The following is a 25,709-nucleotide window of genomic DNA, read 5'->3' as shown; positions in this document are numbered from 1 at the left end:
AAGGGAGTTACACTGGAAAAGCAGAATTGCAGGATGAATTACCCTGGAAATGTCTAACACTCTGTGGGTGTAGGAAAGGTGTGTCCCAGAACCAAGCGCTGAACTAGATCAGAAGACCTGAGTTCTGGTGTCCCTTGACACCACTAAAGATGAGGAAACAGTAGCCCAGATGTAGCCCACTAAAGATGAGGAAACAGTAGCCTGTCTGTGACAACGCACAGGACACTTAACCTCTCTGGGCTACTGTTTCCTCATCTTTAGGCCCGACAACCCATGCTTTGCCTGTCCGCAGAGTTATTTTGAGGGTAAGATTATAAATGTAAACATACTTTTAAAGTGCTCTATCATTAAAAAATGTTACAGACTTTTTTTTTTTTCTTTGTAAGAGAAGTGGTAGAAAAATCTCTGTAATGAGTGTGACTCGTCTCTCATGCAGACATTTTGGAACGAGTTTACACATTCCTGGTTGAAAAAACTGTCTGGCCAAAAAAGATTAAGTAAAGAAATGTCAAGTCCTGACACTCCTTCTAAGGCCAGTGAATGCTTTGGTGGACAGCCAGGGTTATCTCTCTGGATTCCTTCTAAACTTGGCAATAGAGTCCTCCAAACTCTTGAGTGCCTTCTTCACAGAGATGCTGAGTAACATGTCACCCCAGATTTGAGTGAGTCCCAGTCTGCACAGGTGCTTGTGTCTTCACTATTTCTCCTGACAGTTTTGACAGCCGTCCCGCTGATCCGGCTCAAAGACGGGATCAGAGGAAGAGCTTTGTCCTCTGTCCCCGGGCCAGGGGGAGAAAGGAGCCCAGTTTTGTCCCAGCAGAATGGGCAGAGCCATGGGTCCTGTGTGAGCGGCTGGGATTGAGGCAGGATGGCTAGGCGGATGATTCGATCTGACTTGGGTAATGAAAATTGTTTGTTACTGTTTGAAGAGCAATTGTGTAAGCAACAGTGCTTCTGTGTTAGGCTGCCTGTGACCCACCAGTATCTGTAACATAACACCCACCCCAGAGGAGGAGCAGACCCGGGCCAGCCGGGGAGGGGAGACATGCAGGAGAGGGGGGCACAGGGCCCCCTTCTCCCTCCTCCGCTGTCCCACCCCCTCTCTAAACCTCGAAGGAGAGTTGGCGAGAAGGCATTTGCCACCTGGACACAATGAGGCCCAGTGCGAGGGGCAGGCGTGAGGCTGGCTGCGAGCCAGGGCCCCAGTCTGAATGGCCGTCGCCAAGGGGCTGCCAACGGCCCATCTCTATCCCCGAGAGGCCAGGCCAGGACCAAGGCGGGGGCCCTCAACCCCCACCTCCGAGGTCCAACTCGCGCCATTCGCTGGCCGTGATCAGAATGCGCGGGACCCACGGGCTTTGAGCAGCTGAACGGAGCCGTTTCCCCTCCGCTGGCCGCCAGTTCATTTGGATTAGAGCAGGCTCTCCGGAGTCCCTTTGTTGGCTGCTTGTTATTCCGCACGCACGGAGCACTGTGCATTCGTCTTTATTAGTTCTAATTGCTTCCCTATTCTAATGGGATCTTGATATTCCCATACAATTGAAAGGAAATGTATTCATTAAAATAATTCTTCTCCTAACTGCCGCTTCAAGCTGCTCCTCTAAGTGACATTGTCTCTCTAGCCGTAGCCTGCTGAGGCCTCTTATTAAGACTCTAGTCAAAAGCCAACTTTGGGCAGCAAACTTTCCTTGCAGGAGTTTCCAGACACTGAAGAGAGGGCGCTTTTTAATCGGCTCACACGCTGAAGTTGGAGGCCAGCTGGTATAATTGGGGGTGCTGCTGCGGGTGGGTGGGGGGAGAAGGGCTTGTCTCCAGCTCTGCCTCCCATAACAATGACCCCTTTCTGCTCACCAACTGGCTAATTTCAAGAGGGCTTTTCCCCCCTGTCATCTGTATGAAACTTCTTGTTTATGCCACAAGCAGTTACTAGGTGTGTTCTAAGTGCAAGGCTCGGAGCAAGGTGCCATGAGAAGTGTGAAGACGGAGCCGTGGTCTCAAGGTGTTTATGGTCTCCATGGGTGGCTCCCAAGTCCCAGTCCCTGAAGTTAGGCGGGAGAGGAAAGGCTGGGACCGCTCTCAGTCTTCAAAAAAGCTTAATAGGATAGAGAACTTCGAAAAGCAGGCTGCTATTGCATAAATGTGTTTGATTTAATAACCAAAATCTTTCAAGCCACGAGATCGTGGGGGTAATGCAAGAAGCTTCTTTGGGTCATAGGGAGCCACGGATCTGTTTGGGGGAAAGAAGCCATTATAAAAAAAAAAAAAAAAAAAAAAGAATGTGTAAACTTACGTTCTTCACATGAGTAGCGTAAATAACATGCTATAGGAGTTGGCGGGAGGGGAAGGGAGCATGTGCTGGGCACTACGTTGTTGTTTGAATGTGCTTCAATCCCTGTAACAGCCCTGCGAGAGAAGCGTGATTATCCCCCATTGTACAAACGGGATCTAAGAGGCGATCAGGCAGTTTGCCTGGTGTCGAGAGTTGGAGGCAAGATTTGAACCCCTGTCTTGTGATTCCAAAACCCAGGCTGTTCTCACGGGCGGCGTCATGCGATCTCTCATGCTGCGTCTGTCAAGAGCCATCAGAGGAGTTTCATGGGGAAGGTGGTGTTTGATTCCCCTTGAGGCCTTTGAGGAGAGTGGGTTGTCAGTAGGTAGAGTGGGGTGCACTCCAGAAGGAGGAGTCTGAGCAGGAACACAGAGGTGGGGGGGGGGACCTGGCATATGAGGAAATGACAGCAGTCCAGGTGGCCCAGTGACTGGGGGGTGTGCGGAGGAGCAGTGGGAAGGAGGCTGAGAGGTTTGTGAGGGCCAAATTGTAAAGAGCCTCGCCCTTCGGGCATTTGGATTTTAGGTTGTAGGTACTTCTCCAGGGAGGATACTTGAGCCTCCAGGTACACACAGTATTTCTTTCAGGAGCATGGGCTTTCCTTGAGGTGAATAAATTTAAACATCTTTATAATAAGAGAAATTCAGATATATCATGGAATAGAATGTAAAATTCTCATGAATTTTTAAGAGAAAACAGAAGCCTTCAAAGAGCGCTTGGGTGTGCTGGCAGGAACTTCAGGCTACGTGGTCCCCTGGGGGACCTGAAGGCATTTCTTTTGTCTGCTCTTGGTGCACTTGGGGGGGGGGGAGCGGGGCGGGGAGGGGAGTTTGAGAAGTACTGCCTTTGGATGAAATGTTTTGATCCGAGCAATAAAATGATTAGCTGTATTTTAAGAAGGGCGACAGGGGCTTGGAAGATGGATCGGACAGGGCAGGGACTGAGGGCAGGAGTCCAGTGAAGAGAATGTTGTAATGAACTCTGAGAAGGCATGAAGGGCCTAGGGGGCTACCTGGGCCTCAGAGCCCACCTCTTTGCGTTGGCCTTTCTGGAGGGGACCGTCTGAGGGGAATGCCCACCCCCTACAACACACCTCCCCACAAGCCGCTCTTTCCTCTTGAGTGATTACTCTAGGATGGCCAGGGAGGTGGTAGCAGAAGCAGCCAAAGGAGGGCCTGGGCCAGGAATGATTCTGCACAGAGGACCTTCGTGTCCTGGTCACTTCACTGGCACACTGCCTGCCAATCACCTTCCAGCCCAGCAGGTTTACCACTTCACTGCCGGAAGGCAAGTGGTTGGACCAATGATTTTCTGGTAGGGGTGGGGGCAGGTAGGTCCTGCCTCCTCTACTGGTGGGCAGGGCCTTTCTGCCAATGTGGTGGCCAACACCCAGTGGTCCAGAGAGACTCAAAGGAAGGATGGAGAGAATATGGCATCTCGGTTTAGGACCAAGGCCAAGCTTTACTTCTCCCTATCATCAGTAGCTAGAGGTAGCCCACACCTTAGTTAGCCAGTCTCTCCTTTTGGAGGGGTGACATTTTTTAGATAGTTTAGAATTTGTCTCTTTCTTTATTATTTTTTAAATTTATTTTTCAGAGACAGAGAGAGACAGAGCACAAGTGGGGGAGGGGCAGAGAGAGAATGGGACACAGAATCTGAAACAGGCTCCAGGCTCCAAGCTGTCAGCACAGAGCCTGACGCGGGGCTCGAACCCACAAACCATGAGATCATGACCTGAGCGGAAGTCTGGCACTTAACCGACTGAGCCACCCAGGTGCCCCTAGACTTTGTCTCTTAAAGAATTCTTTTTTTAAAGCATTCAAACATTTCTTGGTGCTTTATTTTTTTCTCATTTTAGAAGTGTTTGTTTATTGTAGAGCATTGAAAAACCCCTGAACATCCAAAAGAATAAAACAAAAAACACTTATAATTCCGCCACCCAGGGGTAACCACAGTTAACAAATACCTTGGTGTGTATCCTCTCCCAATTTTTCTAAGCATATACATTTTTTAATGGAGTTATAGCATATACTGCTATATGTACATATAATACATACTTCTTTACAAACTGTGCATCTTTCACACTAATAAATATTTTTCTAGAACAATTATTTGTGGAGTCCACAGACTCCCTGTTGCCTTTAAAGCCTATTGTTACATACTTAGGTTGTTTTCAGTTTTTCTTTATTAAATACAATGCGATGAACTTACTTGTGGCTAAATCTTTTCACAAGGCAATATTACAAATAGTATTTACTGGGGCGCCTGGGTGGCTCAGTCGATTAAGCGTCTGACTTTGACTCAGATCGTGATCTCACCATTTGTGAGTTCGAGACCTGCATGGGGCTCTGTGCTGATGGTGTGGAGCCTGCTTCAGATCCCTGTCTCCCTCTCTCTGCTCCTCCCTCCCCCTCTGCTCCTCCCTCTTTCTCTCTCTCTCTCTCAAAAATAAACATAAAAAAACACACATTGTATTTTATTTTATATTATACAAATAACCATTTCACTGCAGAAAAATGGAAGTTGAGACAAGAAAAAAAGTAAGCACCTGTATTCCTACCATTCAGACATCATACCTATTTATCTTTCAGAGCCTGTCCTTACAGATTTTATTCTATGCATATATTTATATGTGTACCCAAATATATGCACCCAGTAAAGTCTGTAAGTCTGGTATAAATATATTTTTATTAAAATAACACTATTTGCCAGCCTGCTTTTCCTTCTTAACATATAATGATTATCCTTGCCACTTAACAGTGTTCAATATTATTTTATTGCTTTCCAATAATGCATTGTATAATTATATATATGTGTGTATTTGTTCTTTTGTTTTTTATTTGAATTTTTTTCTGGAGTATTCTTTTTTATTATATTTTTGAGAGAATTCTTTAAATATTAAGGATATTAAAATTTTTGGCATTTTACAAATTTTTCCTGGGTTATTATTTTTCCTTGAGGCTTGTCTAAGGCAAGTCTTTTTCCTTTTATTTTGTGATTATGGAAATAAAACATGGTCATTGTACAAAAATTTAAAAATGTAGATAAAAAGAAAAAAATTAAAACTAAATAATCCTAAATCCCCCAACTGAAGGTAACCACTGCTAATATCTTATAATCTATCTTTCTAGATTTTCCTGTTTATATATATATATATCAGTCAGTAGAAGCATGTGACTCTTGATCTCAGGGTGCTGAGTTTGAGGCCCACCTTGGGCATAGAGATTACTTAACAAAAAAAAAAAAACCTTTTATAAATAAGAAAATAAAATAGACAATACCTTCACATAGTTCAAAAATCAAAGTAATATAGGGTGCCTGGGTGGCTCAGTTGATTAAGCATCCAGTTTTGGCTCAGGTCATGATCTCACAGTTCATGAGCTAGAGCCCAGAGTCTGGCTCTGTGCTGTCAGCAGAAATTCTCTCTCTCTCTCTGACCCTCCCCTGCTCTCTTTCTCTCTCTCAAAATAAATAATAAACTAAAAAAATAAAAATAAAAACAACATAAAAACAACATTGAGAATTCTTGCTTCCATGCATGTCTTACTTCACCTGGTTTTCTTTCTTTCTTTTTTTAAAAAAAAAAACAAAACACAGGGTTTTATTAGTTTCAGGTGTACAATATAGTGATTCAACAATTCCATACATCACCCGGTGTTCATCACGACAAGTGCACTCCTTAATCCCCATCCCCTATTTCATGTTTTTCTGATTTCCCCTCCCATAGGTCATTGCTTTTAATAGTTACAATGTTCCCTTTTGAAAATACAAGCAAATGTAATTATGTATGCCATGCCCTTTCTTATACAGAAGTTGCACACTCCTTACTTAAAACAGAACTTAATAGTGTGTAACATAGACTTTTCCTTATCAGTACGTAGAGAGTTTCCTGGTATATCATGGTGTAGATGGACCATAATATCTAAGCAATTTCGTATAATTGGGCATTTTGGCTATCCCCAAATTTTCAGTATCACGAAGAATGCTATAATACATGCAAAAGTAATTTCTGTATGTGTGCTAATATATTTGCAGGAAAAATTCTCAAAGTGAGATTGATGAGTCAAGGGGTAAATATATTAATAATATTAATAGAAAATGCCAAATTGGCCTACATAGGGGTATACCATTTTGTATTCCTACCAACATTGTACGAGAAGGCCTATTTTCCTACAACTTCCTCCAATCAAGTGTATTTTGGATATGAACAGATATGCTACATGAAAAATGGGTATATCATTGCAACTATAATTTGCACTCTTCTTATTATTAATGAAGTTGAATGTTCTTTCATGTGCTTAAAAGCCATCTGTTTTTTGTTTTTTGTTTTTTTCCTGGAGACATTTTTTCTGTTGGGTTGTTGGTCTCTCCTTGATTTACGAAATAAAGTATGTATTATAGTGATTGACCCTTTGTGGAACGAGTTGTGATTTTTTTCCCTCCAGTTAGTCATTTACTTTTTTTTTTTTTTTTTTTAACTATGGTGCTTTTATCATACAGGAGTTTTAAGATTTTTATATTGCTATATTAATCAGTATTTTATTTCATGATTTCTGGATTTTTAATCAATTAAAAAGGTCTTCACTACTCTAAGATTATAAAGGGGTTCTATTGTTTTTCTAGTAATTTAAAAAAATAATGTTTTAATTTGTGCATTTGTGTTTAGTGGATCAATCCTTTCCCTTGGATAAATTTTATACATGGAATTACTGGCCAAAAGGTATGTGCCTTCTTAGACTTTTTTCATACATGTTGCCAAAATGCCTTCTAGAAAGATTGTACCAATTTACACTCCCTCCAACGATGTACAAGTGTTGATTTCCCCTCACCCATGCCAACTCTCAGTATTATCATTCTTTTTAATCATTGCCAATCTGATCAGCAAAAAAGGGAAAAAAAGGGCTCTCATTGCTGTTTTAATTTGCTTTCTTTGAATGCTAGTGAGGTTGAATATTTTTTCAATTTATGGCAGTTTTTGATGTACAGAAGTTTTTAATTTTTTATGTAGTCAAATCTATCAATCTTTTCCTCTATGGTTTCTGCTTTTGTTGACATATTTAGAAAGTTCTTCCCCATCCTAAGATTATAAAATATTCACTTATTATTTTCTTCTAGTACCTTTATGGTTTCATTTCCATCTTTATCCATCTGGTATTAATTTTGATAAATGGTGTGAGCTGGGAAATAACTTATATTCTTTATTTATTTATTTCCCAAATGGATACCCTGTCCTTTCATCACTGTTAAAAGGCATATATGTGTGTGTGTGTGTGTGTGTGTGTGTAACTATTCCTAAAATGAACATCTTGAACAGCTGGATACTGAGGGTAGTCCAGCTCTAGATTTTGGGTCATCATTGGAAATATCAGTTATCATACTAAACAGGCAGATATGGCACTTACCAACATATGTGGGCTTTTGAGTCAAACTAACCAACATTTGACATTCAAATCCCAGCATCACATCTCCATGCTTGTGCAACTTTGAGCAAGCTCATACTCCTCCTTGAGTCTTGGTTTCTTCATCTGTAAAATGGGGTAATAATACTTATCTTACAGGGCCGTGATGAGAATTAGATGAAGTAACGTTTGTAGCAACAGTCGACATATGCCTTACATATCACGGTCAACATACATCATTTGCCCTTCACGCTGCAACCGTCTCATGATCTCCCGCAGCCCTTACTGTAAATAGGATATGCTGGAGAGGGGAGGGGTTAAGTGCTGTGTGTGCTTTTTATAGGTTTTCTATCTTTACACTTGTGATCAGACTCTCATTTGTTATGTCTTGCTGCTTTTAGTGTTTTTTCATTAACAGCCTTTCTCTCCCCTTCTAAATACGCTGCTTTTAATCTTATACCAGCTAGGAAACCAGACAACTGGATTATTAGAAGTGTATATAAATTAAGAGTAACTGGGATCTGAGTGAGGGCCTGAGGGCCTCTCCTGTTGTATAATGTAGTGGTTCACAAGTCTGCTTGCACATTAGAATCACCTGGAGAGTTTTTAAACCATATCCACGCCTGGGTTCTACCCCAGACCAATTAAATCAGCATCTCTGGTGGTGGGGCCCGGGCTTGGGTGTGTTTAAAAAAAAAAAAACGAAACTCTGCAGGTGATTCTAACTTGTGAGCAGGACTGAGAACCATTGGCTGAGTGCACTGGCTTTGTGAGATCTGTATTCACACTCAGTGGTCTTCCATTCTGGCTCTTCCCCAAAATGTGCATAAAGTTGGGGGTTGGGGGTCACTATAGAGCAGAAGGCTAGATGGCGGAGATGTCAAGGATGTTCCAGAGGCTGTTGCTGGCTGAGTAGAGCAGCTCCAATTCTCAGGTCTCTGTAGCCCTGAAAGTCACATTCCTCTGGGACGTTTGGAAATGGTGTTGGCAATTTTTCTTCAAAAAAAAAAAAAAAAGAGCTATCCCAGTCCCTTCCCTCATGCCTCCTGCTTCGAGGGGCTTCCTGGGACCACACTGGTTTTGACTCCTGAGGAGAGTGGAGGTGATGAGAAACAAACTTTGAGAAAATACCTGTAGATTTATTTCTATTTTGTTTATTTGCTTATGTGTTCTCTTTTCCTCTTGAGCCCTTCTCAGTCCAAAACACATGTAGGTGATACATGTCAAGCCTGCTTGGTTCCCAGCTTCAGTGGATCCGTTCTCTTTGCTGTTCTTTCTTTTTCTTTCTTTCTTTCTTTCTTTCTTCTTTCTTTCTTTTTAGAGAGAGAGAGAGAGAGAAAGAGTGAGCAGGGGGCATGGCAGAGGAGAAGAGAGAGAATCTTCAGCAGGCTCCATGCACAGTGCAGAGCCCAATTCAGGGCTTGATCCCAAGACCCTGGGACCATGACCTGAGCTGAAATCAAGAGTCAGACGCTCAACCGGCTAAGCCACCCAGGCATCCCTCAGTGGATCCATTCTATCCATGGATGAATCCACTTTCTCCCAAAGGCAGACTCACCCCCACCAACTATTGGTGGACCTACTTTGCTACCTGGTGAAATAGATACAAGTGTGCTCAATACAGCCCACAGGACATCCTAACATCATGTCTTTTTGCTACAAGATCAGTCTTCATCTCATTCTCCAGTTTTGATAACCTGACTGTGGGCTTAGCCTATGGGCTTGAGTCCCCTTCTAGATCTCTCACCTGCTTCCACCAGGCCCAAGGGGAAGAGTCACCACCTTTCCTAATGAATTAAAACCAACTCCTCCAACCTTAGCCGTGAAGGGAGAATCTCTGTGGAGAGAGGTGACTGGAATTTTCCCCTGGGGTTTCTCACTCATCATGGACACTAGTCAGTGTCCCCACCCTCCACTACACATACACACACACATAGGATCCATAGACTGGATCCTTCAGACCAGCCTTTATTGCAAGTTGGGGATAACAAAAGAGAAACAGAGTAACATGACTTCATATAATCTCATTTACAAGACAGGACTTGATCATGAGGGCTCAGGGCCTGCCTTCTCCTAGTGAGAGGGATGCCCCTGTGTGGTCAGTACCATCACAGCAGCCCTGGTTGTGGGGCAGAAGCCTGGACAGCTGCCCTCTTGAATGTTCAGATGGATCCACTAAAAGAATGAAGCCAAGAAGGAGATGAGAGTTCCCCTTCTGTCGGGTGCCACTGTCTGAATTTAGTTTCCTGTCTGAGGAGCTGCCTCTTCCTGGGAGAATTGGCATGATTGCCTCTTTTTGTGGGAAATGGGACCTTGGATTTAAGTAAGGTTTTACTGATCATCAAGGCTGCACTCGGGAAGGAATGGAGTGGGCACACACCAACTCACCTAACTGCCTTGACTGCTAGGAGGGTGGTTTATAGCCACCAAAGACAATATTGTTGTTGTTTTTTTCTTTCTTAAGATACATTCAGTCGAGAGGCATAATGTCACAACATTGTGAAATACTCTGTGGTGTTGATTCACGATAGAGACATAGGTGAGCACGCCAATGGTTATTTATAGAGTGCTGATGATACACTTTTCAAAGAGATTCCAACAGTTGTGTAGGGGGAGAAAAATACAAGTGTCTTAGCAGTTTGCTGAGACTTTTTCTCTATCGGGTAGTCTACCAGTCTACCTGGTATTTATGGGTGACAGAGCTCTGCCTATTTTGGTGTTGATTTCTTCTTCACACTCAAGAGAGACCTCACCCCCCATTGGGTAGGCGTTAGCCTACCGCCCCAACGAAACACAAATGTAGCGGGATACAACAAAACACTGGGGTCAGAGTGTGATGTTCTGATAGGCTACCTAATGCTGTCTGTCTCATTTGTGTTCCTGGAAGTTGTGTGGCTATCATTCTTTGGTCCTTATCATTTGGATAACCCCATAAACTCTGGCCCAGTGATCCTCAGTGGAGTCAGTGCTGCCGCCTAGAGGCACTTTATACATGTGTGGTGTGTTTATGTTTGTTAACATTTGCTGACCATGCACGTCTTGGGGAAGGCAGAGGGAAGCAGACTTCTTGCCTTAGGTGGGGCAGTTTTGTACAATGAAGATTGTCCTGCCCTTCATATGACTTTTGAATGCTCCACCAGATATTCATATAGGTAGAAAATCTCTACATTGGTCTGAGCTTAGAATGTCATTCCATTTTGTATGTAAACACAAAGTACTTTTTGTAGTTTTAATATACACTGAATTTTTCATAAATGCTAACATCATATAAATCCAGAGAATGCTGTGTTTTATGCTGCCCAGGAGTTGTTCACCAGGTCAGGAAACCACAATACCAGTAGCAAAATGCTCATGGTATTTGAGTTGCCAAAATAACATATCTGTATTCATACATATCTGCATGAATATATAGCACTTATTTAGTTTTGTTTCAGAACATCAATTACAAAGAAGTACCCATAATGTTCCAGTCAATGTTTTTTACTTAAGTTCAAACTTATTCATTATAAGTGGGTATAATCGTCTTATATCTTCTAGTGTAGTTATACTCAAACATTTACAGATTAAAATGCATATTATCTTATTCTGAATTATTTCCTTTTCATTCTTTATCCTATAGTTATAGCAGTATATTTATTCTTTTAAAAACTATGTGTGTAGGTGGGTTATATTATCTCTAAATTTCATTTCAACATAGTAAAGATGGTCTTATTTGCTATAAAATATTTGCTATAAAAGGGAGCATCAGGTCAGCTAGGATTGGGCCCCTCTGCTCTAGGCAGCCTCCTGGAGGGTATTTTGTTTTATCTAACTTTCACAATAGTTCTATGAGTTTGTTCGTGTTATGACCACCATGTTGCACGGGAGGAAACTGAGGCACAGAGACGTGAGGTAACTTGTCCAAGGTTACACATATTCTAGAGCCCTCTCACTATTCCAGTTCACTATTCTGCCTTCCACCCACTGTGTCTGCCCCGTTCGCCTTGATTTGTCCAGGTGACTGAGGCCTTTCTACCTGGAAGTCCATCCTCTGACCCTGCCAAGCCTCTTACAGGGCTTGGGACACAGACTGGAAGAAAAAATGTCTTTTCCCTTTTTGGTAGAATCTCTACAGAGTAAATCAAAGGGTGTTTTGCATAGAGCAGACCGCTAATGAACTTTGTTGAGGGAATGAATGAGTGAGTGATTTGGTGGTATTTTGGGGAGAGTGATGCGGGGTCCTTTGGAACAGCCCCTGGACTTTTAATAACTTATTTCAGTAAGTTGATATGAGTTATCCAGGGGTTGGCACTCAAGGACAGACAGCTCAAGGGTGGACACTTCTACTGTCTCCCCAGGGCTGAGGAAGGCTGGTCACTCTCCCCCCACCGCCCCCCCACCCCCGGCCCAGGAAACACAGCTGTTGAAATAGGAACCAGCGCATCTTTCCACTCTTTCCCCATAGTCATTGACATGGGCTCCAGGCCCTGGAAGTGGGTGTTTTTAAATAACAGCCTTTCTTTGGGCCCTTTGGTCTGTGATCTGACTCTGGCTCAGGGATGCCAGCTCCTACAGCATGGGCAACCCGCAAAGGGATGCTGTTTCTTTTCATTTTTTTTAAAGTTTATTTATTTATTTTGAGAGAGAGAGAGAGAAGGAATGTGCACACAAGTGGGGGAGGGGCAGAGGGAGAGGGAGAGAGAGAATCCCAAGCAGGCTCTACACTGTCAGCATGGAGCCTGATGCAGGGCTCAAACTCAGGGACCATGAGATCTTGACCTGAGCAAGTCGGTTGCTTAACCGACTGAGCCACCCAGGCGCCCCTGCTCTGTGTTTCTTATGGATCTTTGGCAGGGTCTCACTCTGTGCTTCTTTATTTCTTCATTCAGCAAATATTTTCTGAGCTCTTGCTTTGTGCCAGCTACTGGGGTGCAGGAATGAACAAACAACACATGGTTCTCACCCTCCAGAGGCTCAGATTTAGGACAGAGGACTGACTTTTGCAATAAAGTGTGGACAGAGTTGTGACAAAGGACTATACAGAGGCTCTGGGAACCCAGGTCTGACCCAGACTGGGGAGAAGAGGGAAGCCTTCCCGGAGGAGGTGTTGACTGTGTTTAGTCCTGAGGAAAGGTTATGATTTAGCAAAGACAAAGGATGACCATATTAGGATCCCAACACACTTAGTTGGGATAATTTGAGAAAGGTTTGTGTACAAAGGGGTTATTTGCAAGGGTGTAGGTAGGGGATGGGGAACGTCACAGGTAGCACAGAAACCCAGGGGGAGCAGCAGCAGAGTTATCACCACCTTTAGTCCAGAAGAAGTGGGGAGGGGGCCTACTGTACTCTGGGAAGACGCAGTGTAGTATAGGCCACCTTGGAAGAAGGAGTGACCTTCCATCTGGGACCAGCCAGCCTAATACGACCTTACAGGGAGGCATTAAATGCCCTATCCTCACTCTTTTCTAACCTTGAATCTCTGCTGGTGCTCCCTATTGGCCAAACCCAACCAGAAGCCAGAGGGCACTGGGGTTTGTTGATGTGATCCTGCAGGGCAGTCTCTGGGGGCACCGAGCGGGGCAGAGAGTGCATCTGAGAAGCAAACAGAAGACACGGGGCCGTACTGAGTTAGGGAAGGCATCGCCAAGTAGAGAACTGTTTGTGAAGTTCCGGAGGGGGGCAGACCGCCAGTTGGGAAAATACACTCTTTAAAGCTAGGGCAGGGAGTAAGGGGGCCATCACGAATGGCCTTCCGTGCCCTTCTGAGGAGTTTGGAAATTTAACCCAAAGGCAAGGGGATCCCTGAAGAATTTGGGCGGGAGGTGATGTGATTACAATTGCGTTTTTAAATGGCCATTCTGACTCTGGTGTGCAGATGATTTGAAGGCATCTCTTTGGACTAGAGACTGTGAGGCCTGAACCAAGTCAGGGGCACTGGGGAGAAAAAGAAGTGGATGGATTTTAGAAACTTTTAGGCAGTAGACTCAAAATGTGATGAAGAATCGGATGTCGTGGTTGAGAAAGAGGGAGGTGTCAGGACAATGCCCTGGGTTTTCACCTGAAGCTCAGGCATGGGAGGGGGCAGTTTGGCTGTCCAGCTGTCTCCTCCTTGGCTTGGCTTTCTGGATCCACGGGAAGGCTTCGATTGGCCCTCACTAGCAGGACCTCAGGCTTTCAAGGGGGATTTGCAGGGGCTTCCTCATCATGCCACAGGTTGGCCTCACTTCACCTGTTCCAGGAACAAACTGGCAGAGAGAGCAGTTTTTGCTGCAACCCTGGGGTCTACTGAGCCAGGACCTGCTCCCCTCCAAACTCCTGCCCTTCCCATCTGGAGAGAGGATGTGTTTTCTTTTAATGCGCTTCATTGCAGGGGCAAATGAGGCCCAGCTGAGGGGAGGGAGCCAGCAATGACGGCAGAGTACAGCTTTGCAAGCAGGGGCGAACGCTGGGGTCCCGTCATCCCCAGTTTCCTTCCCCAGCTTTTCTGAAGGCCCCGTCCCCGGAGGCTCATATTTCATCACTGGCAACTCTGAAGAACCTGCTATCCAGTAACAGGTCCCATTCCTTGGAGTTCTCTGCCCAGAAACCTGGAATAATTTTCTTTTGTTTTGGAGGGAAATGCTGAGGTAGTTCTTTCATGTTCTAAGAACTTGGGTAGTCATGGCAACATATAAGGGTGGGGCGAGTGAGGTGGGGGCTTCTTAGCAGCATTTCGTTTCAAATGCCAGATTAAAGGAAAAACTTCTTTGGAGTTTGCCTCATTAAGACATAGCTGGATGCGGGCTTGCTGGATGATTTTCTGGTTCGTGATTTTGCACATTACAGTTTGCCTACGTTTTCTCACCTGATGGGCAGTCTTCTGGGTCTTCTCCCTGAGAATTTTGGCTCAGAGACTTCTCCAAGAATTTCAGCTCATTCCTGGCAAGAGAGCTGGTGGGAGGGTTTCCTTTGTTCCTATCTGGGGTCGTGTCCTGTCAGCCCCTTGCTTACAATGGGCTGCCACTTAAAAGGGGAAAAGGTAAGGTGTCTACTGAGGTTTTTGTTCAGTATAGGAAAGGGAAGATGTTCACTGAGCAGCCATTCTGCTGTGTTCTACTCTTTGGGTCCAGGATCTTTCTCCCAGAGTGTGGGACCAAGGACTACCTGGGGTCCAATGCTGGCTCTGGCTCTGGGGTCCTGGGGGATTCCTTCCAACTGCTGTCTGAGGGAATCTAGGAGAAAATAAAGGTGGAAACATTTAACCCAGAGACTGAACGAACTCAAGTGCTTTTTTCCTAAACGGCACTGTATATCCTGGCTTGAGGTGACTTCAGCATTCTCCTTTGCTGGGACTGGACGCCCCATCCCACTCCAGTCCAAGCCTTCTTTCCCAGCAGGGAATTCCAATTCTGACCCCTGAAGATACTCAATCACATTACACTTGTTCACGTGTGAGCTAAGCTATTTCCCACGCCCTGACGCCAAGTCTTGTCATTTATTCCTGCAAAGTATTTCCCAGATTCACCTTGTTATTAATGTTCTTATTAACAACAGCCCCATTTATTGAACATTTACTGACAGCCAGGATTTCTGTGTGTCAGTCACCTAATTTAAGAGTCACCACAGACCCTGCGGGGCAGGTACGATTATTCTCATCTTACAGAGAAGGGAACTGAAGACCCAGAATGCTAATAGAAAATACCTCTTTCCTCTACCAGTCCCTCCCTTATTCTCTCTTTTTTGGGTCCTTCCCAGCTGGAGCCACCGCTACCCTCCGCCGTCAGACATGGCTTCCCAGGTTCCTGAGCCAATCCTGTCCAGGCAGGTGGAATCCTGTCAGAGCATCAGAGTGCATTGGCAGGGTCCATTCCTGTGGAGCTCCCCTCTAGTTCTGGATGCTTCTGCATCTGCAAGGAAAAAAAATCTTTCTGCTGTGACAGATCCAAGCCCCAGGGTGCAGGGGGTGAGTCCTGGGCTCCAATATGCCCCCGGGGTCCCATCCTTTCTTACCTCCCTCACATATCAGCCTCATCGATAGGGTAGCCATTTATTAAGCACCCACTGGGTCAGGCGCTTCACGTACATTATCACATTTAATTGTCATAAAAACTTCAAAAGACAGATATTAGTACATCTGTGTTACACTTGAGGAAACTGAGGCTTGAAGAGATTACATCACTTGCTACAGAATTCACAGATAGTTGGGGGGAGGGAGGATCTGAACAGGGTTCATCCGAGATTGGAGGCTTTGTGATTTTCCCTTCGCTGCCCTTCCTCCCAGGGGCTGGGCTGATGCCACATTCTACCCATCAAAACTCTAAATCCCTCTTCATTTCCTGGGAAGCTGACAACCTCAGGGGCGAATAATCATAGTTAGAACAGGTACAAGTTTGTGAGCATCTACACGTGCCAGAAGCCCCACAAATGACCTTATTTGATCTTCACGCCTGTGAAGGGCAGACAAGGACCCTGAGAGATGTGGATACTGCCTCCGATCATATGTCCACTCAGGTGAGGGAGCTGGGATGCAAAGCAGGGTTGTCTGAGCCCAGAGCGCATGTGCTTCACTGCTCTTGCACGAGCTGGCTGACACTGCTTCCCTCTCCTCACTGAGGTCCAGCTGCCCCCAAACCAGCTTGCCCCTGCCTTTCAGCCTCTGGACTCATGCTGTCTTCCCCACCTGCCTAATGGACCATCATACCAGCTCAACTCCAAGTGAGCTACGTCCGCTTGCCCCTCTGGGCACGGTGCTTGGTGCTGCTGGCCAACCTGGAAGTCATGTCAGTCGCTTTGGCCTAGCTTCCTCCATAGCCCAAACTCTGCCCTCACCTGTGTGTGTGGAGGTCCCTGTGTGATTCTCACCACCCACCATCTCCCCACAAGCTTGATGGGCTACGATAACCTGCTTGTGCACTTCATGGCTTTCTAAGGTGGCTCGAGTGAGTCCAAACTCTTCTGCTTGGCTTCCTGGGCATCATATAGCTGCCCTGCTTCTATCCACCAGTGACAACCTTTCCCTGTGGCCCTGGGACCCCCAAATTCTCAGGTCAGTCCCTATTCTTGGCCGAGCCTGGCTCAGGGCTTTCTTGGCATTGGCTTACGCTCCTTGCTGGGTCCCAGCTCCCTGCTGACCTGCTCAATGCTGATTCTGCCCTGTCTGCCATTTGATGCCTGCCTGAGTCTGTGTGCATTGACTCCTGCCCCCTGTCTCCCTCTGTCCCCAAGGAGCACATGCCCCAAAGCCTCAGCGTGTCCCCACAGGCCTGGGTCCTGCCTCATGACCCCTGTCCAGTCACTTCTCCTGCCGCCCTTGATGGGACATTATCCAGCCTTTTTTTCTCAACATCTTCCAACTTGGACTCTGCTCCACTTAGAGCAGAATCAATCACTCAACTAATAATTTGTGCCGGCGGCCCATATGCAAGACATTGTATGGGGCACTGAGACCTCCAGCTGCCTCCTGCTCCCAGACTCACTGCCACGTACCCTTTGTGCCAGGTTTTTTGCTGTTCTACTGGATTCCACTACAGCAGACCCCCCTCCCCTCTCCCCACCTCACCAAAGGCCTCATATGCTCTGGAGCTTTCTCTGAGGATATGAGGCAGGGCTTTCCAGGGTTCTTTGCACACAAAGAAAAGGACACTGTTTGTGTGGCAAATTGGGGTACATGGAGGAATGGCTGGCAGCCCAGGAAAAGCTAGCTGGGAGGTCCAGACACCTCAGGCTTGGCTCCAGCGGCTACAGGGATGGATGAGTCCCTGCTCACCTGGAACCCATTCTGTTGAGAAGCTCACCTCTAAGCCGTGGCAATAAAAATAGTAACTCCTTTTTATCGAGCGTTTAAAATGTGGCAGGTGGTAGGGTAGGCATTTATATTGCCTCTGGTCCTCTAAGGTAGGTCACCATTGTCCCCATTTTACAGATGAGGACCAAGGCAGAGAGACTTTCAGCAGCTTGCCCAAGGGCTTTGCCTCTCTGAGCCTCTAATGTGCTTGATGTCTGAGTCATGTGACTGACCCCACAGCATTCTTTGTTTCCCCAAATGGAGACCCATCTTGCCCTGAAACCTAGCTGTTTGAAAGCAAAGCTGTGTCTGACTCCTATCCGCATCCCCACTGCCTGGCACGCTATAGGTGCTCCATGCTATGCTTTCTCCAGGTCCTTCTGGGAAGCCCAAATTTCCTTAGGCTCCGTTCTCACTTTGATCCCAAAGGAGTAAATACAACGCCTTTCATGAGGCAGGGCCAGACCTCTTATCTGGGGAGGATGTTTGGGAAGGGAAACCGAGCTGCCACCGAGTGGCTTGGTGGCTGTGGCCCTCTAGGAGTAGGGTGTTTCCAGGTCAGAGGCTGTAGGAGCCCCTATGTCTTTGCTCCTCCTCAGCAAGACCTCTCCGTATACTAATGTCTCTGGTCGTGGCTTCAAAGAATCTTTCCCACTTCAGGTGTTGAGAAATCCTAGCTATCTCTAACTATAAGGATGATCCTGTCTTTATACGCGATTCCTCATGGCAACCCATGGCAATCCTTGAGAGAGGGAGAGGGTTGGAGCATGGAGAAGTGGGTCCTGTTACCTCACTCCTGCCTCTCGTCTTTTTGTGTGTTTGTTTGTTTTAATATTTATTCATTTTTGAGAGACAGAGAGAGACAGAGTGTGAGAGGCGGAGGGTCAGAGAGACAGGGGGACACAGAATCTGAAGCAGGCTCCAGGCTCTGAGCTTTCAGCACAGAGTCCGATGCGGGGCTCGAACCCACGAATCGTGAGATCATGACCTGAGCTGAAGTTGAATGCTTAACCAACTGAGCCACCCAGGCACCCCTCCTGCCTCTCTTCTATCCTGTACCATAGACAGTGTGAAGTCAGTGTGACCCTAGGAATTGCTGAGCTGGTCCAGTCTCTCCATGTATAGATGGTGAAGCCAAGGCCAGAAGAAAGGAAGTGTGTCCTGCAAGGTCACATAGGGAGAAGAAGTAGAAACGCCTTGACTCCCCATCCCATCCTCTTCCCACAGATTGGTTGCTTCAGCATCAACTCCGTTCCCAAAGCACTGCCACCCAGTTTGGGGTTCTGGAGTTTGTTGATTTTCCTCGGTTGCTTCTTGGTTGGAGGACTTTGCACCTCACCTCTGGGGAGTGGGCATTGGCAGGTAAGACCACTTAAGGGCAAAAATTCAAATGTGCCCTGTGGGTCCTTTTTGGCCCTTGCAGCTTGACAAAATGGCGGTTTGTGCTCATGTTGCCCACACTCCCTCTGTTCTCGTTGTCTGGAAGCCTCGTGGGAGGACACTTGCCTCTATTTTGAGGACTCTCGTTGCTATGGGCCCATTACTGGTGCAGACTTTCTGTCGAGTGGAGGTATGTGCTTTTTGGCCACGCCAACAGTCTGACTATTCTTCAGCCTGACAGGACCAGTAGGGTTAACAAGGAGCCGCTCTCCTCTTTGTCGTCACAATTTCTTACCGAGGGAAGGAGCAAGCTTTCTGCCATCGACATATTTTCAGCTGAGTTATATTTTGCATAAAGTAAACTTAGCAAACAGAGAACACAGTGAGAATATATTTGGCTTTGAAGCGTCAGTGTTCTGACAGGCATTTCCTATTAGCTATCTCTGAGCCGACCAGCCGGGCTGGGTTTTGCTTAAGTGGCATAATTCTCCCGCAGTGGAGACAGCTCATTCATTAGTCATTCCAAAAGCCAAATACAAAATATCCTTCTCTAAGCCAACTCCACCAACCAGCTCTGCAGCCGGGTGGAACAATGAAACTATGTTGCTTACCGGGCCTGGCAAAGGTCAGCCCGAGAGCCACCTGTCTGCCTGGCTGTGGAGGATGGCTTTGGCTTTTGGCTGGAGTTCTTCATTCCCTTTGGAGCAGGAAGGACACATCTTCCTCTGGGTGGCAGAGGCCTGGGGAACCTTTCAAAGGGTGGGCTCCGTCCCATTTCACTACTGAGTCATTTGCAACAGCTCAAAGCCCTGGTCGAATGCATTCTATTTTGTTTATGTTTTTTCCCCCTAGGTCCTAGAAGCTAAAGGTACCGGTTCTAAGAGGAAGCACAGGAATGTGTCCCTTCCTGCTTGAGGCTCTCAGCTGAACTTAGCCATTCCTTGATTGGCGTCTTGCGTGTTACATCTTTTAATCCCTGTGCAGTGAGGGCTGGTGTCCCCATTTTACAGATGAGGAAACAGGAGCTCAGAGAAGGGAAACAATTTGCCAAAGGTCACACAGCCAGTGTTCAAAACTGTCAGGCTCCAAAATGAATCATCTGTCTTTTCTTTCAGGAAGCTTCCTTGGGGATGATTATCTGAGTTGAAAATGAAAATATACATGGGGGCAAGGATCTCCTCTCAACTTTGGAAGAACTAAGCATGCCACTGTATTCCAGGCACCCCCAGAGTAGGGTGAACTGAAAAGCCAACCAGGAAGAAAGCAGAGAAGGCATGTTGCTCTAAAAGGAAGATTGAAAACGTCCTAGGGTGGGAGTTGGGGCTGGGTAGTTTTAGTTTTGATGGGGGCAGAGCTTGGCCTGAGGTGGGCCAAGAGCTGGGACCGGAACAGGGACAGGAAAGGGGTTGTTGCGGTTCCACGGCCCAGCAGGGGATTCCACACACGCCCCACCGAAGGGGCCATCTGACCAAGCCTGACCAAGCCTAATGCCAAGGGGTAAAGACTCCATTAACATCCAGTAACGAGGGGAACACCAGAGGAGTGCCGAGAAAGTTCCTGTGCAGAGGTGAAGAGCTGGAGGTTGTGACCACAGCTGGTGGTTGGTGTGAGACTCCCCGGAGGGCCTAATTAGAACTGCAGGTGGACAAACACATTCACAGGTGCCCAGGCCAATGTGGAGAGTTGGGGGGAGGGTGGGGGAGTCAGGCCAAATCAGAGGTAGAATATGTATCAATAAGCTAGGAATGAGAATCGCAGAGTCCTTCCAAAGCAGACATCCAAAGCTAAAACTCTCGAGCGGTGCCCTCCTTAGCCTGGCAGTAAGACCTTCCTCAGGCGGGCCTCGAATTACCTGTGTAGCATCATTTTCCATCCTCCCCTTCACCCCTCTACTTTCTGACTCGAACTATATACACAAAACCAGCTAATCTAGTAGCTGGCACATATTAGACGTTCACTGACGGGTGGCTGTTGCTGTGGTTTTCCAGGGACTCAACATGGATTTAGAGGAGTCCATAGAAAGCATACTGGCTGTGGAGTCAGGGCTACAGCTGTGTGTCTAAGACCCCAAACGACTTCGGACAAGTCATTTCAGCCTTTCCAGACTTCAGTTTTCTCATGTAAAGAGTGAGGGATATAACTAGATGTCCTATAATTGGGTCCCTTCCAGCTTTAAAAGAAACCTAAACGAAACCAAAGCACATATCACTGATAGAGCATAGGGATTCCAGCTCTGGTCTTCCTGCTGTGATTGCTGAGCAGGAACCAGGGGATCGGCCCTGACCTTCATGGCCTTCTGGGAGGTGTGTTCTTCTCCCAGGCAACGCCAATCCTCAGGGAGACAGAAACTCCCTCTCATCCACCTCCCAGCCAGTCATACTTTCTTTAACATTCTGGAGAGGGAGGGAGACAGTCTGTCATGGAGCTTGTGGCAAAATCCCTCTTTCTCCCCCAAACACCAGCTATGATTAGCTGTGTCCTCGCCACGAAACTGCAGGGGTGTGTGCGGGCGAGTCACAGATGTTCAGTTCACATTTATAGAGTGCTTGCAAGTGGGGGGTTGTTGTGTAGCTGTCAGAAGCACCCCAGTTCTCTTTCTCTACTCCAGCAGTTGTTGAGAGTTTAGAACCCCGGTATTTGGGTTACAGCATTTAAGAACCATCCTTGATGGACCCGTAGTTTCTAGGCAGCTCCTTATGCCAGAACTTTGCCACACACACAGAGCACGTCCCCTGGAGGTGGGCAGGGACTTGCCCCTCATATCATGTCTCCACCCCACCCCACCTGGGAGGGCCGTCACAGGGTCAGACTGAGGCCTGGGCGCCCTCTCTCTTGAACCCCTCTCTCCCTGGTCCCTGCCCTCCTCAGGGCTACTGCACAGGAATCAGGAGATCTCTCCAGGAGTTGATGGTTTGAACCTTGTAACATTTAGACGCTCCTGCTCCTACCACCCCACCCTACCCTAGGCTCATCTTGTGGCTGTTGATGTCAGGCAGCGCTGCAGCTAATGGGACGGGAGCTGGGTACTCGATTCCCAAAGGTCACCCCCCCATGCTCCCTTCCCATCCAGCGATGGAAGACCATGAACTGCCAACAGGAGCTGGGAAAGAGGTGGAGGCCTCTTGGGTGAAGGCATCCTGGCAGGCAGGCAAGTCCCAACAGGCTGACGAGGGCTGCAGCGTGCAGACAGTGAGTCACCCGGGTCCCCGCTGCTTACTGGACAGAGCCCGAATAATGACAATAATAACAGAGATCCAGGGTGCTATTATTAACTCCCACCTTTGCTCCCAGGGTGGTATCTCCTCCATCCATCTGACAACCCTGGGGGGCAGGGAGGAGCTGAGGGCAGGGGTTTTATTGCCCTGTCTCCAATAGGGGGAAACTGAAGCCAGAGTTGTCCTCCAGGGTAGACCTGAGAAAAAGACACCGGCAAAGCTCTAGGCCCAGAAGGGGAAAGAACCTTCCCCTTCCTTTTTGTAGTTCTAGACTCTATCCTCTAATCCTTATTTACAACATCCCTAGGGTGAGGGATGATTATTATTCCATTTTAAGGATGAGGTACCTGAAGTTCACAGAGCTCCCATGGTCGAGCAGCAAAAGAGTGGCAGGGTCAGAATTTGAACCCAGGTTGTTGACTGTGCCTCCTCGGCCTCCCGTGCAACTGTGCCCACCACACTCAATAATCCCAGGGTCTCCACGGCTGGCTTCCTAAGCCTTTGGGCCTGGCCTTTCTCCATTGCCTGCCTCTTCTGGACTCACTCTATCTCAAGATTAGGTCTCTTCCCAGGGATCCCTGGAGGCCAGCTTTCATTTTCATCTTTGAGCAGCCGTGGAAAAGTAAAGACTCCACACTTTAATTTTGGGGTCTTGGTAATTATCTGGTATCCACCACCCACTCAACTCTACCCACTAGTTATTATAATAACAACAATAATAATTTAGAGAAGCAGTGATGATGTGCCCAGCATTCACTGATCCCCCTTCGGAGGTGGACACAGATAGATATGGCCTCGCCCTCTTTCAATTTCAGAACAGTCCTGGATTTGGGAGTCAAGAATATTGCAGCCCAGCTTTAGTTCTGGCAAGGATGCCATACACCGTGAGGCTGTGTGAGCCCCTAAATCCCTCTGTACCTCGTTTTCCTCTCAGTAAGATGGGGTTAATAATCTTGCAAGATGGTGTGCTTTAAGCGTCTTGAAAGTATGTCATAATAAGAATTTTTTCTTTAGGCATCACCACCCCATATTTGCCACCAAAAAGGACCCAGGAGTCTGATGCCTTCATGAGGCATTATCTTCATGTTCCAGTCTCTCACTGTTCTGGCTGCCCACCCCTTGGGAAGGGTGCAGTGGGAGTCTCGCTTTTCCAGCCCTCATCCTCAACAGCTGCCTCTGCCAAGGCCCTGGAGCTAGAAAAAGCAAGGCCATTGCCTGCGCGCAATAAATGCTTTTATTAGTCCTTTTATTAATGATGGTTGGTATTTGTCGAGAAGCTGGGACAATAGTTATTCCAGTAAGAGGATATTAAGCTCCTGCGGACAGACCCTGTATATCTAACATGCTCTGGCCCCCGCCGTCCCCAGGCACTGCTTTATTACAATGCAGCACACCCCTGGCCTCCTAGCAACTCCAAGGGAGAGGAGGGGTGGGGGAGGTAGGGATAAGCTGGCGTCATTAAACACACAGGCCTTTTCAGAGGTTACCTTAAGCCAATAGCAGGAAGCTTTTGCTTCCCCCCTGAGAGCTTAGGGAGACTGTGATTTTTCTATTCTTTTTTTTTTTTTTTTTTTTGCCACCTCTGGGCTCTTGGCTATTTTACAGCTAGAGCTGCTAGTGATGGTCGGTAAAGGAGGAAGACATCCGTGAACTGTTTGTTAAATTTGAGACCATTCCTGTTCTTTGTTTTCAGCCATTTTACATTATTTTTTTAAACAAACACAGTCCTTACTATATGCCGGCAGTGTTCTGAGTGCTTTTCAAATACTACTTTATTTAATCCCTGTCATGTCCCTCTGGGGCAGGTACTATTATTATCCCTATTTCATAGATGATGAAATTGAGGCCCAGAGAAGTTAAGTGACTTGTCCAAGGTCACACAGCTAATAAGTAACAGAGCCAGATTTGAACCCAGGCAGTCGTCTCCAGAGTCTGTGCTCTTTATCTGAAATTTTATTTTTTTAATTTTTTTATTAAAAAATGTTTTCATGTTTATTTATTTTTGAGAGAGAGAGAGAGAGAGACAGAGTGTGAGTGGGGGAGGGACAGAGAGAGAGGGAGACACAGAATCCAAAGCAGGGTCCAGGCTCTGAGCTGTCAGCACAGAGACCAATGGCTGGGCTCGAACCCATGAACCGTGAGATCATGACCCAAGCGAAAGTTGGACACTTAACCCACTGAGTCACCCAGGCGCCCTCTTTGTCTGAAATTTTAAAACTGAGTCTAAAAAGAACTGGGAAACCTTTCCGAAATTCATCAGCTTTATTGCATTAACAAAGGGAATTTGATACTTTCATGTAGGGGACAGTATAATAAATTATAATAACAATCCCTAGAGTCAGAGTGGCTGTGAATTGAAAGGATCAGAACTACTCCTCGGACGAATACGACAATTCTCTCTTTAGCATCCCTCATATGTGAACCTCCAGCTTTTGCCTGAATACCTCAAGTAATGGGGAATCATTACCCCATCCGGCAGACCATCCTAGCTTTGGACAATTCTCACAGTTGGGAATGAAAATTCTTCTTCAGGCCAGACTGAAATTTAGCTCCCCAATTCAGAGGACCTACTTTGTCCTCTAGAGTTGGGGACAGGGAAGCTTTATCTCTTGTGTACAGGTTAGTCGTTAACATACTTGAAAAACAGCTTTCAGGCCCCCTTAAATCTTTTTCCTCTTTGGCGTTAAACTTCCTTCGTTCTTTCATGGTCCTCGCTTGTTATAGTTTCCAGATTCTTTGTCTTCCTGTTTCCACTCCTCTAATGCAAGATAGTTTTTGTCAGTGTTCATCCTGGAGTGGTGTCAGAAGGGAAACACAACACGTCAGGTGTGGCCCAGCAGAGCCGAGAAGAACGGGATCATCACCTCCTTCTCTTGTTCTTGACATTTCTGATGATGCAGCCTAAACTTGCTTTAGGTTTTTTGAGAGTCACGTTGTGCCCTTGACTCCTACTGAGCTTGCAGGTCAATGTGTAGCTCTGTTAGTTCTATCTTTCAAACTCTGAAATTATATAGCTGTGCTATTTTGGGGGCACTTTTCATTGACCACTAGTAAATGTCATCTTGTTAAAGTCGATTCCTGTCGAGGTTGACTTGGAACCTTACTTCTTTACCCTATTTTTAGTGATTCCATTTTGTATCGTATGAAATTCTGATAAATAGGCTATCTCTGTTTCCATTCAGGTTATCATTCATTTTTTTTTAAAGCCGAATAGGAAATTTTCCAAGGTTGGGCTTGTGGAGAAAGAGGAGGCAAAGCTAGGGTGACGTCAAAGGGCTGTTTTCTGTTTGGATCAACATGAATGACCAGCGTGCACTTTCTGGGGAGGTGAGTGGGGTAACCAGGCAGACTCTTACAGCATCACTTCTGCATCAGAGCCTATGATCCATGACGGGGCAGGAAGGCAAATATTGATAGCTTGGTTCATAGATCTGATTGTTTCCTACGTGTGTATCCTCTGCTGACAAGTATGGAGAGTTGAAATGGAGGATGTTATGAAGTGGAAGCAAGGCCCTTGGTGAGGAGACAGATACGACTTCCAGACCAGAAAAAGCCAGGTGATTGCTGTAAGCATCAAGACCTCCAGAAGTAAAAAGAAAAAAAAAAAAAAAGACCTTCTCAGAGCAAAAACAGAGCTAACAAAA

The 25,709-nt window shown here is 46.3% G+C and overlaps 1 long non-coding RNA gene across 3 annotated transcripts; it reads left to right on the top strand.

The window, feature by feature from the left end:
- The first annotated feature begins 253 nt into the window (after positions 1–253).
- LOC122230135 lies at positions 254–23,281 on the top strand. 3 transcript variants are annotated; one of them, XR_006207296.1, is made up of 6 exons: positions 273–305; positions 6,996–7,049; positions 19,966–20,417; positions 21,921–22,039; positions 22,881–22,998; positions 23,080–23,281. It is a non-coding gene; the product is annotated as an uncharacterized LOC122230135 (long non-coding RNA). The 3 variants fall into 3 exon arrangements; XR_006207295.1 differs by lacking the exon at positions 6,996–7,049 and having other exon boundaries at positions 254–305; XR_006207297.1 differs by lacking the exons at positions 273–305; positions 6,996–7,049 and adding an exon at positions 18,741–18,832.
- The last annotated feature ends 2,428 nt before the right edge of the window (positions 23,282–25,709 follow it).

Source organism: Panthera leo, chromosome C2, assembly GCF_018350215.1.
Source record: "Panthera leo isolate Ple1 chromosome C2, P.leo_Ple1_pat1.1, whole genome shotgun sequence".
Lineage (NCBI taxonomy): Eukaryota > Metazoa > Chordata > Mammalia > Carnivora > Felidae > Panthera > Panthera leo.
Note: the sequence above shows the minus strand (reverse complement) of the source record. Positions and strands in the feature narration are given on the sequence as shown.